The 20,807-nt window shown below is 44.7% G+C and overlaps 1 protein-coding gene across 14 annotated transcripts in view; it reads left to right on the top strand.

The window, feature by feature from the left end:
* Window positions 1-20,807, top strand: part of CALN1 (calneuron 1) — a 685,843-nt gene that overhangs the window by 104,692 nt on the left and 560,344 nt on the right. The window contains exon 1 of one of the 14 annotated variants that reach the window (XM_017895195.1): window positions 14,028-14,112. The exons of 11 other annotated variants lie outside the window; for them this stretch is intronic. The gene's annotated coding sequence lies outside the window, so the exon portion shown is untranslated. Of the gene's footprint in view, window positions 1-14,027; window positions 14,113-15,050; window positions 15,627-20,807 lie in introns of those variants that run through there. 2 more of the 14 variants (XM_017895200.1, XM_017895191.1) reach the window with 2 other exon arrangements.

The raw sequence follows: 20,807 nt of genomic DNA, 5'->3' as shown, positions 1-20,807 counted from the left end.
TTTTTTTTTTTTTTTTTTTTTTTTTTTGACACGGAGTCTTGCTCTGTCACTCAGGCTGGAGTGCCGTGGTGCAATCCCGGCTCACTGCCACCTCCGCCTCCTGGGTTCCAGCGATTCTTCTGCCTGACCTCAAGTGATCTGCCCACCTCGGCTTCCCAGAGTGCTGGGATTACGGGCATGAGCCACCATACCTGGCCTAAGATACTAAAGTACTGAGAATTATTCTGTGGCACAAGATACAGCCTGTGTTTTATGAACATTCCTAGTGCACTTGAAAAGATGATGTTAATGTAGTACCCTATACATTCAATACGGCCGGATTTGGTAACGGTTCGCACTCTTTAAATTAAATGCAGCTCACCACGCGTTTAGGGTTAAATGTACCATCTCGCTCTTTCTTTTTTGTTTCGTGTGTTCTTTGTTGCTTTTCCCTTTTTCATGACTTCTTTTGGTATTGATTAGTTTCAAATATTGTATTACTCTCCTCTATTGGCTTATTTGCTATATCTCTTTGTGTTCTGGGATTTACAGTGTGCACCTTCAAATGTAGCAGTCTGATATCAAATGGTATTATACTACCTCGGGGATAAATTGACTACCTTTTAATAGTGTATTTCCATTTCCTTACTCCCTTTGTGCTACAGCTGTCATACATGTTTTATTTATACATGTCTTATAAATCCCATAAATGCATTGGGTAATATTTTTGTCTTAATCAGTAAACTACCTTTTAAAGAAAGTTAAAAATAATGACAAACTTTTATTTTATTCACATATTTTCCATTCCCAGGACTTATCATTCCTAAATTTCTGCTGTCATTTACTTCAATCTGATGGCTATAAATTCTTGAATAGAGACAGAGTGTTGCTAGGTTGCCAAGGCTGGTCTTGAACTCCCGGGCTCAAGTGATCCTCCTGCCTCGGCCTCCCAAAGGGCTAGGATTACAGACAAGAACCCCTGTGCCTGGCCTATACATTATTTTACTGTTTGTTTATCTGAAAAACTCTTTATTTCACCTTTATTTTTTTAAAATTAAAAAATTAATTTGTATTTATTTGTTTGTCGCCCAGTGCAGTGGTGCAACGGCATGATCTCGGCTCACTGCAACCTCCACCTCCCGGGTTCAAGTGATTCTCCTGCTTCAGCCTCCCAAGTAGCTGGGATTACAGGTGTCCACTACCACGCCCAGCTAATTTTGTATTTTAGTAGAGACAGGGTTTCACCATGTTGGTCAGGCTGGTCTTGAACTCCTGACCTCAGATGATCCACCCACCTTGGCCTCCCAAAGCACTGGGATTACAGGTGTGAGCCACCTCGTCCAGCCATCATCTTTAAATTTAGAGACTATTTTTGCTGATTAGGAAATTCTCGGTATTTTCTTTTTCTTTAAACTTTTACTTTTGTTTCGGGGTACATGTGCCAGTTTGTTATATAGGTAAATTGAGTCTCGTGGGGATTTAGTGTACAGATTATTTCATTACTCAGGTAATAAGCATAGTATCTGATAGGTAGTTTTCTGGCCCTCACCCTCCTCCTGCTCCACTCTCAAATAGGCCCTGGTGGCTGTTGTTCTCTTCCTTGTGTCCATGTGTACTCAATGTTTACTTCCCACTTATAAGTGAAAACATGCAGTATTTAGTTTTCTGTTCTGCATTAAATTGCTTAGGATAATGGCCTCCAGCTCTATCCCTGTTGCTGCAAAAGACATGATCGCATTCTTTTTTATGACTGCGTAGTATTCCATGGTGTGGATGTGCCACGTTTTCTTTATCCAGTCTACCATTGCTGGGTACTTATGTTCATCCCATGGCTTTACTATTGTGAATAGTGCTGTGATGAACATATGTATGCATAGGACTTTATGGTAGACCAATTCATATTCCTTTGGGTATATACCCAGTGGATTGCTGGGTAAAGTGCTTGTTCTGTTCTAAGTTCTTTGAGTAATCTCCACACTGCTTTCCACAGTGGAAGGATTCCCTTTTCAGTAAATGTTACTGGCATAACTGGCTAGCCAATGCAGAAGATTGAAACTGGACCCCTTCCTTTTAACATAGGCAAAAATCAATTCTAGATGGATTGAAGGCTTAAACATAAAACCTAAAGGGTTTATAGGCCTATAAAAACTCTTGAAGGAAACCAAGAAGATACCATTCTGGACATAGGTCTTGACAAAGATTTCATGACAAAGATGCCAAAAGCAATGATAACCAAAACAAATATTGACACATGGGACCTAATTCAATTAAAGAGCATCTGCAAAGGAAAAGAAACTAACAAAGTAAACAGACGACCGACAGATGGGAGAAAACGTGTAAAATATGCACCTATCAAAGGGCTAATATCCAGAATCTATAAGGTGCTTAAATTAACAAGCCAAAAGCAAACAACCCGATAACAAAGTGGGCAAAGGACATGAACAGGTAGTTTTCAGAAGAAGACATATACATGGCCAATAAGCATTTGAAAATATGCTCAGCATCACTAATTGTTAGAGATATGCAAATCAAAACCACAGTGACAATTCTCGGTATTTTTGTTTTGTTCTCAATTTCAGCACATTAAAAATGTTATTCCATTGTCTTTTGGCTTGTATTGTTTCTTAAAAGAAGTTAGTATTACGTCTTCTCTTTGTTCTCCTGATATAATGTTTTTTTCTTCTGGATACTTTAAGATTTTTCTCTTTATCATGGTTTACAGCAATTTGATTATAAGATACCTTGGTGTGTACTTTTTGTATTTATCTTTCTTGCAGTAAATTGTGTCATGTGGAGCTGTATTTTAGGCTTTGATCAAATTGCGAAATATTAGCCACTATTTATTCAAATGCTTTTTTATGTTTAACCTTCCTAACACACACACACACACACACACACACACACACACACACAGAGGCACGCGTGTGCACAGAGTCTCTCTCTCTCTCTCTCTCTCGCTTTAGGTATTAAAATCAAACATATGTTAGGTAACCTGATATTGTTCCACCTGCCATCAAGGATTTTAAGATTTTTTTTAGCCAGCATTCTTTCTCTGCTTCAGTTTCTATTTTTTTCAAACTCACTTATTTTTCCACAATACTGAAATTATGTTAAGCCCTCAAATAGCCTTTTCACATTAAATATACATTTTTTCAGTGCTACAATTTTATTTGCTTCTTTTTTTAGATTGCATGCCTTCCTTTATTGTTCACAATTTCCTTTAAATCCTTGAAAATATTTCTAATAGCTGCTCGAAAGCCCCTTTCTGCAGATTCCATCACCATTGTTATTTTTCCTTCTGTTTCCATGGACACTGTGGGTGTTGTGTTGTTGAGTTTCTGAATTTTGTTTTTGTCCTTTGAAGAGTTTTGAAGTTTCTTTGCTAGGCATTTGATTAGTAACTTGGAAATCACTTTGATCTATTTGATGATTGCTTTTAAGCTTTGTTAGGTCGAGTCTTACAATAGCTGTTATTCTAGAGCTAGTTTTTTCCTGCTACCAGGAAGGTGCAATTCACCTATGGACTCTATTGTACCCACTGGGTGTTCAATGCATTTTCTCACTCAGGATCATCAGAACTTGCCCATTTTCCAGTTCTTTCTTACATCTAGAAATTGTTCGACTTACAGTTCTTCACTAACTGCTCTCCGCCTAGCGGCATAGAATTTGTCTTCTTATGCACATCTTAGTTGTCATCTAGGAACTTAAATCCTTATGAAAAATGTCCACCTTTTTATCTGTGTAGCCTTCTCCTCTCCAGTTCTCTGCCCCCCAAAATCTAGCTACCTAAGCCTTCATGAACTCTGATCCCTCAAGTTAGTGAGACCCCTGTGTTCTGTTTGGCTTCCTTTTCCTCTACAGTGATACGGATACCATCTCCAGGTAGAAAGCTGGGCAGTTGCAGGACACACATAATTTGTTCCTTTTCTTACATGGATCACAGCCCTGTACTATCTGTTGTCCAATTACAGAAAATACTTAATTTGTACATTTGTTTAGTTTCTAATTGTTAATAGTGGGAAGGAAACTAACTTATTATGTCGGTGCAAACGTAATTGAGGTTTTTGCCATTACTTTCTTTTTTTTTCTTTGAGACAGAATCTCGCTCTGTCGCCCAGGCTGGAGTGATCTCAGCTCACTGCAACTTTGACCTCCTGGGTTCAAGCAATTTTCTTGCCTCAGCCTCCCAAGTAGCTGGGATTACAGGCACCTGGCACCACTCCCGGGCCATTTTTACATTTTTAATAGAGACAGGGTCTCACTATGTTGGCCAGGCTGGCCTCGAACTCCTGACCTCTCAAGTGATCCACCCTCCTTGGCCTTCCAAAGTGCCGGGATTATAGGCATGAGCCACCTTGCCCTACTGCCATCACTTTCAGTGGTAAAAACTGCAATTACTTTTGCAGTAACCTAGTAACATAGAAGCAGAAATTGCTCCTTTTCTTTTTAGAGGGCATGTTCACTGTGTTCAGAATTTAGTGGATAGCTATTTTCTTTTAGTGCACCGAAGATGATACCAATGATTGTAAGTTAGTACTGGCTTTTATTATGTTTGTCAACAAGTCGTCTGTCAGGCAAATTGTTCCTTTGCAAGGTGTGTGTGTGTGTGAAGGAGAAGGGGCCTGGCTGCTTTTAATATTGTGTCTTGGCCAGGTGTGGTGGCTCACGCCTGTAATCCCAGCACTTGTAATGATGACTGCTTTCATGTGGATTTCATTGTATGTATCCTATTTGGAGTTTATAGGACTTCCTGAATCTGTGGCTTCATGTCTTTATTGGTTTTGGAAAATTCTCAGCCAGCATCTCATCCACTTCACTCTTTCTCCCCTTTCCTTTTCAGACTTGAGTTATATATTTGATGATTCACTTTGCTTTAATTCTCTTATTCTCTTTTCTCCATTCCCACCTTTTTCTTCTCCTCACACATTAGCAGGATATTTTTTTACTGACCTATTTGAAGTTCACTAATCTCTTCTACTGTGTCCAGTTTGCTTTAACCACATCTACTGAGTGTATTTTATTTATTTTTTGATGGGTTCCAGAATTATTGCTTTATTCTGTGTTAAAAATAAACAAATTTTGGCAGGGTGCTGTGACTCACACCTGTAATCCCACACTTTGGGAGGCCAAGGCGGGTGGATCCCTTGAGGTCAGGAGTTCGAGACCAGCCTGTCCAACATGGTGAAGCCCCATCTCTACTAAAAATACAAAAAATTAGCCAGGCGTGGTGGTGGACACCTGTAACCCCACCTACTTGGGAGGCTGAGGCAGGAGAATTGCTTGAACCTGGGAGGCAGAGGTTGCAGTGAGCCGAGACCTTGCCACTGGACTCCAGCTTGGGTGACAGAGTGAGACTTTGTCTCAAATAAATAAATAATAAATAAATTTTAACTGAATAGAGATCAAATTAAACATTATATATGGGAGAATCAGGACAGAATGTATGTGTGTGGATTGGAGAAACAAGTAAGAGTATTACATCTTCATCCTTCAGTTAGGTGTTTTAATTGGAAAAGAAAATAAATATTTTTAAAAAACCACTTATTTAGAAATATGGATATAACTATCCAAAGAGGTAACGGACTAGTTGAAAGTAGTTATCTTTGGCAAAAAGGAATGGAGGAGGAGGAAAGAGAGAACACCATTTTGCACAATTGACCTTTTAGAACTGTTGGATGTTTATTTTTAAATTCGACTTCTGCATAACAAATTACAATTTGACCTTTAACAATTATGGATCACATTAATAAAAAGTAAAAGTTCAATTATTGAATTAGAAAGAAATTAAGAATAAATAAATAGACTTTAGCTATTTAGTGGTGAATTTCTTTATCTTGTCATTCATTTTCTTAAACATCTATACAATTGTTTTAATGTCTTTTATATAAATCCAGCGTCGGAATTTCCTATGTTTGGTTTTCCTATTGTCTGTTGTTTCTCTTTATTTTTTCTTAATTTGGTTCTTTTCTGGACATGCCTGTTGATTTTGATTAAATGCCACATGTTATATTTAAGAAATTATAGTGACTATACATTTGTTCTCTCTCCTCAGAGAGATTTAACTTTTTCATCTGGCAGGCATTTAGGGTACAGAAAGATCATTTTTGGCTAATCAATTATTGAGATAATTTAAGGCTGAACTTGATTCTCCAAAGGCTTTTGGTTTGCCCTTAATCTTAATGCATGTAGTATTTCAAAAGCTTCACCTGAAACCCTGGGGTGTTTATGAGTGTCCCTCCTCCTAGGGAGGTTATAGACTCCCGATTTCCCAAGAATTCTCCTTCCTGCTGCTTGGTTTTCCCTCCCCTCCCCTCCCCTCCCTCCCTCATTCTCTCCCTCCCTCTCCCTTGCCTTCCCTTCCCTCTTTCTTCTGTCTTTCTTTTTTTTGTCTTTCTCTTTCTTTCCCTCCTTCCTTTTTTTCCTTTGCTTTTCTTTCCTTTCTTTCTCTTCTTTCTTTCTCTCCTTCTTCCTTCCTTCCTTTCCTCTTCTCGTCTCCTTCCTTCCTTCTTCTCTTTTTCCTTTCCTTTCCTTTCCTTTCCTTGCCTTTCCCTTCCTTTCTTTTCTTTCCCTCCTTCCTCTTTCTTCTTTCTTTCTCTCTTTCTTTCCTTCTCTTGCCTTTTTTTTTTCTTTTTTAACTGTTCACCATGTGCAGTTTCAAATACAGGTGAATGAATGCCTTTAAGGGGACAATGGAGCACAATGATGCCTCCACTTTCCAAGGTTTCCTTTTCCTTCTATGCCTGTGATGCTCTGAAGATCTCTAAGATGTTCTTTATTTTGGCATTAAACAATAGTATCTAATACATATATTATGTAATATTGTATAATATATAAGTATAATTATACTATGTATGATATATAACTATATAATATATGTATGATATAATTATATATAACATATATTATGCATGAATATAACAGTACATGTAATATATATTATGTAACATGTGCCATTATATATTATATATAATGTATCATATAAGATATTATTATATATAAATATAAACTAGCACATAAAGATAATGTAACTATCGAATATAGGTAAAATATAGTCGTTCACATATAGATTTAATATAGTTTTATAAAATATATGCTATTGTATCTCTCATATGTTATACTAATTACTTTCATAAATATACCTGCTATACTGTATACTAATACTCTATAAGACTACTCTTCTCTTATTATGTAATATTTAACCTCAACTTACCATTTTGTTGGCTGGCTAATATACGTCGTTTGCAAATATTTACTTCAAAAACAGAGCAAAAAGCATTTATAATTGCCATTTATAAAAAGCCATTTACTATAATAAAGATCACTATAGAATAAAAATGTATGAACATTTATATACCATAAATAAACGTATGATATTTACATATCTAAAAATTAAAATATAAATATATATTTAAATTTATATATTTATATAAATAAAATACGTGAACATATATTCATCTATAAATAAATATATATATGTTTATCCCCTCAATACTGGTTCTCCAGAGTTAGTTAACAGAAAGCATTGGAATTATATTTGGTGCACATATGTGTATATGGATCCCATATACAAAGTTTTCTTTTTCAAAAGTGGCACCATACATGTTATTTTGCCATTAAGTTTTTTCACTTTACAACATATTTTTTGACATCTTTCTAATTTAGTAAATTAAATTTTTCTGGTTATTTATTGCTGCATAACAAAAATTCATCCCAAAACAAAGTTACTTAACACAAAAATGTATGACTGCCTCTTGTGGTTCTGTGGATTGGGAATTCAGAGCGCGCATGGCGGGGGTGGCTTGTCTCTGCCCAACAGAATCTGTAGCCTCCTCTGGGAAGACGCTCGCAGCAGGGGCTTGAATCGCTGTAGACAGGCCCGGAACCTCTCTTTTTCTCCCTGTCTCTCTTTTCCTCTCTGAAATCATGCCACTGCACTCAAGCCTGGACAACAGAGTGAAACTCTGTCTCTAAATAAAGAAATAAATAAATAAATAAAATAAAAAAAAAATAGACCTTTCTTTATCTTTAGGCTCCTGCAAAGCTGCTGAGTGAGGCACAGTGTCTTTAAGACATGTAGAAGCCCTTTTGGGCATCCCCTTAAATATGTCTGAGGCCTTAACAAAGGATCTTACAGCCCCATTCTTGAGTCCATCTTTCCCAGAAACCAGGTTTTGCTGCCCCAGATTTGAAAGGTTTTGCCTGGAGACGTCACAGTGAGAAACAGTAGTCCTTTCTAACCCAGCAGAGAAACAGTAATCCTTTCTAACTCAGCAAACTCTGGTTCCTTGCTATTCCATCTCAGTTCTACTAAAAAACTGGAATAGCTTCTTCTTCAATTAACCTGTCTCTGCTTACCTTTTCTCATAGGCATCTGGAAAAATCCAGCTGGCATTTTCTATTTTCCACTTGGAAATCAGATCCATGAGGTCCTTAGGTATTCTTGCCATTGGTTATATTGATTTTTTTTTTTTTTTTTTTTTTTTTTTTTTTTTTTTTTTTTTTGAGACAGTATCTTGCTCTGTCACCCATGCTGGAGTGCAGTGGCTGATCGCAGCTAACTGCAACCTCTGCCTCCCGGGTTCAGGCAATTCTCCTGACTCAGCCTTCCGAGTAGCTGGGATTACAGGCATGCACCACCACGCCTGGCTAATTTTTTGTATTTATAGTAGAAACGGAGTTTCACCATGTTGGCCAGGCTAGTCTGAAACTCCTGACCTCAAGTGATCCACCCGTGTCAGCCTCCCACAGTGCTAGGATTACAGGCGTGAGCCGCCACGCCCAGCCGACCATTGACAGGTAGCAGTTTTGCTAACTGTTCTCCTGGTACGTGACTCAGGCGTTCTTTTCTCCAGCTTCCAATAAGCACTTTCTGTGCCCTTCATGTTTCCTCCAAGAGTTTTCCAAAGGTCCTTGCAACTGTCATTAATACTCTTCGGAGGAAGTTACGGCTTTTTCCCTTTGCTCAATCCCAAAGCCAGTATTTTAAGTTTTTGTTACAGCAGCACACTCCTTCCAGATACCAAGTGTTGTCCTGGTTACCGATTACTGCAAAGCAAACTACTGCAAGGTTTGTGGCAAACCCCTAGCCACACAGGAGAGAATGTGTGTTGTAAAGAATTTAGTGAGTCCTGGATTCCATACTTTGATGGAAGACCTGAACAATTTTACCCTCCAACATATATTTCTCAAATGATTTTTTTTTTCTACTTCTACTATTCAGAGTGCAATGAATCTTTTCATCACCCTCTACCCTTGGGTGTTTTGGGCACTTGAAGTAGATGTATTTATTGATGGTAAAATGAAAGAAGATAAGGGAAGGGGATATTTACGAGAGGATTATCACTGGTAAGGTAGCACTTGTCTCGGTGTCTGATTTGTGTAACTCTGAATCCCAAAGCTAGAGGCAGGTGGTAGAAGGAAGTTGAAATTGACTCCTCGCTGTTTCCTGGAGGGCTGTACTATTCTAGGTTAGAGAGAGAACTTATGCTAAATCCAGCTACAAATGCACGATAAGGAGAAGTCCTTCCTGTTCATTTTGTTTCATGTTGAGTTTAGCCTCCATCCCGGTAATTGGTAAAAGATTTTCTTTGGTATTTTCATAGGAAGGAGTTGACACATTTTGACCACATATATTGAATAAAAGTTGGAGCAAAAGTGCCAGGGCCTGCAAACCTGCAACCACCTTAACATGGAAGTCTCAAAATGGTCATAGCTGGAGAGGACCAAGAAACTGCAGAAGTCTGCCATCCAGCTTCTCTAGTTCTTTGTGTTTCTGATTTATTTATTTGTTTTTTGAGACAAAGTCTTGCTGTTTCACCCAAGCTGGAGTGCAGTGGTGTGACCACAGTTCACTGTAATCTTGAACTCCTGGGCTCAAGGGATCCTCTGCCTCAGCCTCCTGAGGAGCTAGGACTACAGGCACATGCCATCACACCTGGCTCCTTTTGCAAATCAGTTTTTTGTAGAGATGGCGTCTCCCTGTGTTGCCCAGGCTGGTCTCAAACTCCCAACCTCAAGTAATCCTCCCACCTGCACCTTCCAAAGTATCTGTTTTATGAGTGTGAGCTACTGCCTAGCCTTCTCTAGTTCTGAGGCTCGCTGAGCTTAGGGTCCTAAGGCAAGAGATCCTTGATTTTTTTCCCCCCAAAATAAGGTCTTTGTTATGTGTTTGTGTTGACTATTCACTTGTAACAGCTGCCAACATTTATTGAAAGCTTACTCTATGCCTGGAGCCAGGTTAACTGAGTGAACTGCTATTTCACATAATCACATTTAAGTTTCTCAACAACCTTGTGGAATAGATAGTCTAATTATCCCCATTTTATAGATGAGGGCGATGAGATTTAGGGAGAATAAACAACTTGCCCAAATTTACACAGGCAGGAAGGGAGGGCAGAATGAGAGCTTTGACCAGATGTTTCCGACTCTGGTTGTGTGGGAGGCCCCCACATTTTACCAGGAACTTCATGTGTGTATCTACACTTACCAAGGCGTTTGTTTGTCTGTTTTTTGTTTTTTGTTTTTTGTTTCTTTTTGAGACTGAGTCTTGCTCTGTTGCCCAGACTGGAGTGCAATGGTGGGATCTCGGCTCTCTGCAACCTCTGCCTCCCAGGTTCAAGCGATTCTCATGCCTCAGCCTCTGAAGTAGCTGGGATTACAGGCACCCACCACCATGCCTGGCTAATTTTTGTATTTTTAGTAGAGATGGGGTTTCACCATGTTGGCCAGGCTGGTCTCGAACTCCTGACCTCAAGTGATCCACCCACCTCGGCCTCCCAAAGTGCTGGGATTACAGGCTTCAGCCACCATGCTTGGCCCTACCAAGGCATTTTGGTGACCTGGTTGCCATCTAGAAAGTGACAAAATAATTGCTTACAGAGGCAACAGATTGTTAGATGATGCAGCATTCATCCAAACTAAGGGATCAAAGGGAGAGATCTTATGGAGATCCTGTCAACTCTATTCATCTGCCTGTGACACATTGTGGAAACCTTTGTAAATATAATACCTTCTGTATTAATTCGTTTTCACATTGCTGATAAAGACATACCTGAGACTGGGCAATTTACAAAAGAAAGAAATTTAATGGACTTACAGTTCCACATGGCTGGGGAGGCCTCATAATCATGGTGGAAAGCCAAAGGCACAGGCACATCTCACATGGCAGCAGACAAGAGACAGAGTGAGAGAGCCTAGTGAAAGGGGTTTCCCCTTATAAAACCATCAGATCTCGTGAGACTTATTCACTACCACGATAACAGTATGAGAGAAACTGCCTCCATGATTCAATTATCTCCCACCAGGTCCCTCCAATGACACGTGGGTATTACAGGAATACAATTGAAGATGTGATTTGGGAGGGGACATAGAGCCAAACCATATCACCTTCTATGCACATCTCTGAACTAGGTACATGAAACTCAGCCAGTGGCTCAAGCATGTCATAACAGGGGCTGCTCACCCGGCACGGTAAGACCAGCTATCCACATCAAGGTTTTGCAGCAGGAGAAAGGGAGGCATTTATTTGCAGGGCACCAACCAAGAGGAATCAGGCAGCTCATGCTTAAGTCCCAGCCACCCCGTTGGCTTACAGGGAAGGATTTTTAAAGGTGGGAGGCAGAGGCTACAGACAAAGCCATAAATCAATCCATGAAAGCTTGACATTTGGTTTGACTTAAAAAAGCAGACGTCTGGGAGCAGAGGCCCACATGGGCTCACACTGGGACTAGTAATCCCAATACTTTGGAAGGTGGGGGTGGGAGGATTACTTGAGGTCAGGAGTTTGAGACCAGCCTGGGCAACGTAGGGAGATCCCATCTCTACAGATGTCATAGGTGAGTTCAAAGGTTTTCTGATTTATGATTAGTTAAGGAGGTAAAGCTTTATCTAAAAATATGGGGTGTGCAGAAAAGAATGTTCATTCTGGCCTGTAGGTGTGGCTTCCTCCAGACCCTTCAGGAAGAAATTTAGAACAAGAACCACAGTTAGAGTTTAGTCCTCAGTTCCCTCTTATTCAAGGTCTATGTGCTAGTCGATCAGTTTAATGGGGTCCAGGTTTCTGAAAAACAACTCAAGGACATACACTAAGATGTTATGTTTAGATTCTATAGGGAATGATATGGTTTGACTGTTCCTTTTTGCCGCCCCCAAGGTTGTGCCAACAAAGTAGGAACAACAAACCTGAATGAAGCAGGCTAGTCCTTCCTTATAGCACCCTCCTTTCCTGGGTCCCCAGCTTCTTGTCCCCTCTTGGTGGCAGAAAGACTGCTCACCAGCTCAGATGCCTCCAATTCCCAGAACCAGAGAAAAGATACATGTGAAAATCCTCACACCAGTGAGCAACAAAAGCAGGCAGTGATTCTCTAAGCCTCTCATCCAAACAGCTTAGCAGTCACTTCTCCTTAACTTGTAAAAAATCTCATCTTGTAGCTCCCATAATTCCCATGTGTCATGGGAGGGATCTTGTGGCAGGTAATTGAATCACGGGCGCAGGTGTCCCCCATACTGTTCTCGTGATAGTGAATAAGTCTCATGAGATCTGATGGTTTTATCAATGAGAGTTCCCCTGCACAAGCTCTCTTGCTTGCTGCCATGTGAGATGTGCCTTTGCTTCATCCTTTACCTTCTGCCATGATTGTGAGGTCTCCCCAGCCATGTGGAACTATGAGTCCATTAAACCTTTTTCCTTTGTAAATTAACCAGTCTTAGGTATGTCTTTATTAGCAGCATGAGAACAGACTGATGCAGGGAACAAAAACATTTCCTGACTGTAACTTCCTTGGCTATTGTTTTAAGCTAAAATTACCTTCTTGCTTATCAAGTTGCTGGTTTACTTCTCAGGGCTAGCTAGGTGCCTGGAGTTTCTTTGAAGGAACTCAAGATTTTTCTGTGTTTTCATGCTGGGGTAGGGGAGGGGTACCCAGCAAGTCCCTGAGAATGGTGCCTGTTACATCTCAGTTCTAAGATTGCTAGGGAGCATATGATACAGCAATCCCACTGCTGAGTATATACCCCAAAGAGAAGAAATTAGTATATCGAAGAGGTATCTGCATTCTGATGTTTGTTGCAGCACTGTTCACAATAGTTAAGATTTGGAAGCAACCCAGGTGTCCATCAACAGATGAATAAAGAAAATGTGGGACATATACACAATGGAGCACTATTCAGCCATAAAAAAGAATGAGATCCAGTCATTTGTAACTACATGGATGGAAGTGGAGATCATTATGTTAAGTAAAATAAGCCAGGCACAGAAAGACAGACATCACATGTTTTCACTTATTTATGGGATCTAAAAATCAAAACAATTGAGCTCATGGACAGAGAATCTATGAATGATTACCAGAGGTTGGGAAGGGTGAGGGGGGCTGGGTGGGGGTTCAGAGGGTTGGGTAGGTAGAGATGGTTAATAGGTTAAAAAAAAGAAAATGAATAAGACCTGTTATTCGGTAGCACAACATGGTGACTATAGTCAATAACTTGTATATTTTATGATAACTTAAAGAGTGTAATTGGATTGTTTGTAACTCAAAGGATAAATGCTTGAGGGAATGGTACCCTGGTCTCCATGATGAGCTTATTTCACATTGCATGACTGTATCAAAACCTCTCATATACCCCCATAAATATGTACACCTACCATGTACCTATAAGAATAACAAATAAAAACATATGTTGAAAAGATTACTAGGGAAGTAGGGTCCATACAAGATAGTAATAATACAGGTTAGCAAATGCTAAATGCCAAAGGCGTGGCACCCACAAGTGCTTCAGGGACTCTGAAACCATGCCCAGGCAACACACACACACACACACACACACACACACACACACACACACGACCCTGATTGTGCTGCTGGCTGGCAAAGAAAAAAAAAATGCCCAAACTTCCCTGACAGTTGAACCAAACAGTGGAGAGGTGACTGCTGAGCTGTTTGGATGAGAGGCTTGGAGCAGCACTGCCTGCTTTTGTTCCTGATTGGTGTGAGGATTTTCACATGTATCTTTTCTCTGGTTCTGGGAATTGGAGGCATCTGAGCTGGTGAGCAGTCTTTCTGCCACCAAGAGGGGGCAAGAAACTGGGGACCCGAGAAAGGAGAGTGCTGTAAGGAAAGACTAGCCTGCTTCAGCCAGGTTTGTTGTTCCTTCTTTATTGGCACAATCTTGGGGGCAGCAAAAAGGAACTGGCAAGCATCTAATCTGTCTACGGGACAGTCTGAGCCCCACCTTGCTGCTTTGATTCTTCTTTTTCTTGCCAAGACAAACCTTGGTTGCACTGTGTATTCTGTCAGCTCCTGGGAGGCAGACAGGTGGGGACTAGGAAAGGTGACTGGTGACTCCAAGCAAATGCGTTGCCCTTGAGACCCGGGGCAGGGGAGAGAGGGGTCTGTCTGGCCGGAGACTCAGCAGAGGTCAGCGCATGGGCAGGTTGCAGACAGTCTGCGAATTTGTAGCTCACACCTGTGCCCAAGCGTCCTCTCCCTCCCATCGGATCCGTCCTATGACCTTGGAAGAAGTGGGGGCCACGCCTCATGTTCTCAGGCCCTGGAGGAGTGGGATCCCAGGTGGGTGGGCGATGCCCCGCGGCAGCCGTGCCTCCCTGGATGTCGCCAGGGGCGGTCACGCGGAATGCTGGCCCCCGCAGTTTCGGCCATCGGCCCCTCCACCTCGGCGCCCCGCCTTCCCCCTGGGCTCAGGTGTAATCGTGGCCCTAGGGTGTGCGCACCTGGGATGAAGTAGTGAAGGCGGCGGGCGCTAGGGTGAGTTGTCCTGTTCCGAGGAGCAGCAGTTTGCCAGAGTTAACGTGGGCAGCCTCTTTGGGAAGGGAAGGAAGGAGCACCGTCTGCCAAGCGCCTGCTCGCCCCCCGCGTGTCTGCCTGTGTGTGCCGTGCATGTGCGTGCGTGTGTGTGTGTGTGCGCGCGAGTGTGAGTGCGCGCGCGCCGAGGCGTTCCTCAGGTTGCGCTGCCTGGAAACCGAGGGAGCCATTGGAGAGGCGGAGGGTGGGGTGGGGTGGGGGCTCCCCGACCCTCGGAGGAGCCGGGGCGCAGGCGGCCAAGGCGAGCCCAGAAGCCCGGCTCCTGAACGCGGGCGCCGGCAGAGCGTGGACGGTGCCGCTGGCGGCCGCAAGGCCCCGGGGGGCCCGCAGGGGAGGAGCTGGGGAGGAGGCCGGAGCTGCATGGAGTTTCTAGGGCGCGCAACTCCGGCGGGGCCTCGGCCACTGGGCTCCGGGGCGCAGCGAGGCAGCCGCGCACATGGGCTGAACCCGCGCGGCCAGCGGGAGCGGGAGGGGTAGAAGAGCGCGCGGTGCAGGGGGTGCGGGGCACACGTCCCCAGACGGGAGCAGAGGACAAGGACAGGGAGGCACGCGCCCAGATCGCGCTCCGAGTCGACGAGGGGGCTCGTGCCGGTCTCGGCGCGCGCGTGGGGAGCGGCCCGGGGGCGCCGAGGGAGCCGGCGGCAGCGAGGATGCCGGCGCGGGGACGCGGCTGCCGGCTGGGGGTGGATGAGCGACGAGGCTGAGCGCTGCCCCGCTCGGCGGGCCTCCATCGCGCCGCCCCGCCCCCTCCCTGCGGGCCTCGGAGGAAGCCCCCCGCGCGGTGCGGAGGCGCCTCGGCTGCCGGGCTGCGGGGCCCCGGCCCAGCGAGAGGTGAGTGCCGCCGCCGGCTCCCCAGCTCACCCGCGCGCTCCCTCTCTTCTCCTCTTCCCTCGGTCCTCGCCCCTCTCCAGGGTGTCCAAACCCCCGGTCTGTCGTGAGCCCCCGTATTCGGAGTGGGCGGGCGATTGGCAGACAACGCCTCCCGTACCTGTTGGCTCCGGCACTGGGGCACCCACCCGGCGGGCTGGGGGCTGCCCCGGCCACCTTGCCCACCGTGGAGCTGGCTCTGGCTGCCTGCCTGGGGGCGTGGGGCTAGGGAAGGGCCGCGGCGCACTCTGCTGTCCCGGCACTGTGCGGGCTGGAGACTGGGAACCGCTCCTGTAGCCCCCAGGAGCCAGTGGCCACCAGGCAGCGCGCCCCCGGCCGCAGGCTCCCGGGCGGTGGGGAGGGAGGGCAGGGGACCCGGAGCCGCACCGCAGCCCAGGTGGGAGCGCCCGGCGGCAACCAGGTCTCTTCGGGAAGCCGGAGTCATGGCGATCGGGGGAGGCGGGAGGCAGGGTTCTCTCCGCGTCTGGCCCCCAGGGCTGACTGCTTGCCTTCCTGGGCGCACGCTCCTCGTCGCCACCTACCCCGAGTCTGGAGGCGCCGGGGTGCAAGGGGTAACCAGAGAGGCCTCTGCAGTCCCGCTGGGACCTAGTCCCTGAGCTCCAAGCAGCTGGATGGGTCTGGCGCCCAGGCAGGGGCGGGCTCCGTCTTCCCCGGACAGTCTGGGTTTACCCGGGTTCCCAGTCTCTCCGGACTAGCGCAACGCGGAGTGAACTTCCCGAGACTTGGTCCGAGGGCGCCTAGGCAGCAGCAGGTAGTTCTGGGCCGCCCTCGGGGAGAGGGCGAGCAGGGGACACCCCATTCCGACGGACTGGGGATACAGAGGTTGCACCGAGCGGATCAGTTTGCGTCCTAGCCTTGGGCCACGTGCGCCCGAGCTACCATCCCACCATCGTTTCTCACTGCTCTTTTTTCTTGGACGAGGCTTGTGTGAGGAAGGCGCCTTTCTTCCATTTGGGTCGAAGCCCTTAGCTCCCGGGTGAAGCGGTGCCTGCAGTTCCCTGAGTGCCAAGACTGGGGCGCCAGCCATCCCCAGGCCCTGAGCCGGTTTTCTGCAAAAAAGGAGACTTTCTTGGGCTCAGGGAATAGCAGCTTAGCGCCGGCTGTGTGTGGCTGGGAAGTCTGTTTCGTGATAATAACTACATTCTAGAGTGACCCACAGTAGCCTCTGCGACAGAGTTGGGATGACCTTTCCAGAAAGAATGGGTAGATTTCTGCGCTGCGTGTTCAGACACACGCAACATTTGTGCACATAGGAGAACTCATGAGCTCCTAGGATTTTCAGGTTCTGCTTCTTTAACTGCTGACTTTTGCTTAAAAGGGAAATTATTTTTCAATTCGGGCATCAAAGCTTTGGAAAGGAATTTAAAGCCATTTGGTGTGAAATTGTCTTGAGGCTAGAACAGGACGTGTTTTTCCTAGGAGCCTGATTCCAGCTCTCCTCCTTGGCTTGTTCGTGGTTTTATTTCATTTTTGTGGGGTGGGAGGAGGTGTTGGAAGAAGAAGAATGTGGAGTCTTGATTTTTATCTGCTACCTGTCCTGATGTCCAGGTGTCACCTCAGACCTCTCAGCCTTGTGGTTCTGTCACCACGCCCAGTTTAGGATTCATTCCTGGGCTCCAGGAACTGCATAACTTTGCTAGTTCCTCAGGCAATCAGTGGGGTCTTCTACCAAAGCCCCAAGGATGCCCTGAGCTGTGTTTCCAGAGCAGCCTGCCCTGGTGGAAGACCAGTGGAGTGGCTTTTTTTTTTTTTTTACTTCACTGCAGACGTGTGGGTTTTTCATGGCAATAGCTGCATGGAGCTGTTTACTGAGAAGCTGTTCTACGACAGTGAAGTTGGTTACTGGGTGTATCCAAGTGGAGTAATGAAAACAAAACTCTTTGGAAATCCAATCCTCATGATATTTATCGGAGGAGAGCTAAATCCTCTTAGAATTGTTCACCAAGATGTTACCTTTCCCTGAACTCTGAAAGCAACTATTGCCAGTAATCAGGCCTTCGACTAGGGTGTAGGATAAGGGCTTTTTGGCAAGAAAATAATTTAATTCAGCTGGTTCTGTTGAGAAAGGGATGGGCAAGACTTGACTGACACACGTGACGCCCTTTCCTCTGTAAGGGGAGGGGGGTACAGGGTGGGGGGTGGATGACAACCCATCATTTTTGAATTTTACATTTATCTCCCCAGTGGGTAGCTTCTGATCCCTCCATAAATATTGGGCAGGGCAAGGATCTCATTTATACATTTCTTTTTCATAGCAACTGGCTTGGGAGGGTCACCAGCCAAGGTGGGATATCTGTGGCAGGCCCTTCCTCCTGTTGTGTGTGCAGTGGTGTCTTTTACCACATTCTTATACTGACAACCTGTGCAGTGCTCGCTGGTTGTCAGAAGGGGGCAGTAGTTCTCATTACGAGAGAAATTCCGATTGATAGAACTTTGGACGTTTAAAGCCTTCGGAGACCCTCTTAATTCAGATTTCTGAGACCCTACTTGTGTGCCAGACCCTTTCACACCTTTGAGCTCATGTCATCCTCATTTTCCTGTTTGGAAACTGCTGCAAAGGGAATTGAAATCACTTTTCCTGGGGCTGTGAAGCTGGCAGGTCAGAAGCAGCGTTACGGTTTGAGGCTAACAGGCCGGGTTTCGAACCTATGGTGTGTGGCACTTTCCACACTGCTTCATTAGGATAGGAAAAGTATTTTGGGAATCTTTGACCTGCAGTAATTTGTTTAGAGTCAGACACAGAGTGGGTGCCCTGTCTATGTTCGTTGAATGAATCTAGGTCAGCATCTCATTCTTCATTACTGGTGAGGAAACTGAGGCACAGGAGGAGCTGTGTCTTGTGCAGTTGGTCTGGGGAGGAAGGAGAATCCCACAGCAAAGCCCTTCCCTTGTCACGTGTGCCTGTACTGGTTTGATGATTGACGATAAGCTTTTTTTTTTTTTGCATATTCCCTTTCTGTACTCATGTTGGTATAGGCTGAGTGGCACCTTAGCCCGTCACTTGGGGCTTCAGCTGGTGTAGTCAGAGTGTCTGAAATGTCCTTTCACGATTGAGAACCATTAGGCAGTGCAACCAGCAACAGCCTCTGATGCTTGTTAAAACAGTGTGAGTTCTGACTCCTAAGCTATGAAACCATCCTTCAAGATAGCAGAGCATTGGCAGATTTCTCAGAACGCTCAATTTGAGGATAATTCCAAATGTGGTTCGGAAGGAGGAAAAGGAAAACACCATTGTTGCATCCAACCTGGGGTTTTTCAATGTGAATTATGTTTTTAATCATTTAACATTCAACAAGCATTTATTCAGTGCCTATGTGGTACGGATAGATGAAGACGACACAGTGCCTGTCATCAAAAAATTCACAGATTAGTGGGGAGGGCAGACCATATGTTAGGGTTGCACATTTGTGAGTAGAGGTGGATGGTAGCTAGGCAAGGGTGGAGGTGATGTCTGAGCTGAGTTTACAGGATGATTAAGGACATGGTTAGCTTTTCATGGGTATTCTGGTGCAGAGGAAAGGGTGGGAAGGGATGAGAGATTAGAACACATGTGGAGAATATGAGGAAGCAGCTGGTAGTTTGGAGTTCTTGGTGCTTAAAGATTGCAACAGGGAGGTACAAAAGAAGTGACCAGAATGATAGATGGGGGCCTTTGGTGAGGACCAGGGACTCAGCATTTCTCCATTAGGGTGGCATGGTCAGTTTTGGCTGGAGACTTTGTGGTGAATGAATTTGGCACCAAGAAGACCAGAAACATGGATACCAGGGAGGAAGCTGGCTCTGAAAGCCAGGCAAGGCTGATGAGGCCATGGTGAGGAGGATGGAGAAGATGGGATGGATTCAACAAACAGGAGAATTGTCAGCTAGCATCCTTGGGTTGCAAGCAACAGAAACTAAGTCTGGCTAACAACGTCAACAAAGATTGCATTAGAAATATTGATGGAAACTCACAGGATTAAGAGCATCCCTAAAGAACCAGGGACGGAATAGACAGGAATTAGGCAGTCCAGGGGATCTCGGTGGCAGGAATTGACTTATAGTCTCTTCCAGTGGATGCTATGGAAGTAAATGATCACCAACCTTTTCTGTTATTATTGAGGTAGGAGGTGGGACTCAACTCTAGAGGTGGGGCTCGATTTGGTCCAATTAGCTGGACCAAATTGAGGACCAGCTAAAACAGGGCTGAGGGGCAAGCAGCTCTCCATAAGACACACCCACACATGCGCTGTGTCAGTTTACCATTGCCGTGGCAATAACTGGAAGTTATTACCCCTTTCCATGGCAATGACCCAACCACCCAGAAGTTACCACCCTATTTCTAGAAATTTCTGCTTAAACTGTCCTTAATTTGGATATGACTAAAAATGGGTATAAATATGACTGCAGCACTGGGGTGCTACCCTGCACATACTGCCTAGGGAATAGCCCTGCTGTACAAGGAGTATCTCTGCTGCTGCTGTACACTGCTGCTTCAATAAAAGTTGCTATCTCCCATTGACAATAGCAAAGACATGGAATCATCCCACATGCCCATCAATGATAAATTCGCTAAAGAAAATGTGGTACATATACACCATGGAATATTATGCAGCCATAAAAAGGAATGAGATCATGGCCTTTTCAGGGACATGGATGGAGCTGGAGGCCATTATCCTTAGCAAACACAGGAACTGAAAATCAAATACCACATGTTCTCACTTATAAGTGGAAGCTAAGTGATGAGAACATACGGACACATGGGGACACACACACACGCACACACACAAACACACACTGGAGCCTGTTAGAGGGTGGAGGGGGCGAGGAGGGAGAGCATCAGAAAGAATAGCTGGTGGATTCTAGGCTTAATACCTGGGTGATGGGATGATCTATGCGGAAAATGACCATGGTACGTACACATTTACCTATGTAACAAACCTGCACATGTACCCCTGAACTTAAGATAAAAGTTGGAAATGTGGCACATATACACCATGGAATACTATGCAGCCATAAAAAAGGATGAGTTTGCGTCCTTTGTAGGGACATGGATGCAGCTGGAAACCATCATTCTTAGCAAACTATCACAAGAACAGAAAACCAAACACCGCATGTTCTCACTCATAGGTGGGAACTGAACAATGA

The sequence above is a fragment of the Rhinopithecus bieti genome, unplaced genomic scaffold, assembly GCF_001698545.2.
Source record: "Rhinopithecus bieti isolate Rb0 unplaced genomic scaffold, ASM169854v2 scaffold_23236, whole genome shotgun sequence".
Lineage (NCBI taxonomy): Eukaryota > Metazoa > Chordata > Mammalia > Primates > Cercopithecidae > Rhinopithecus > Rhinopithecus bieti.
This window is presented reverse-complemented; position numbering and strand designations above follow the sequence as displayed.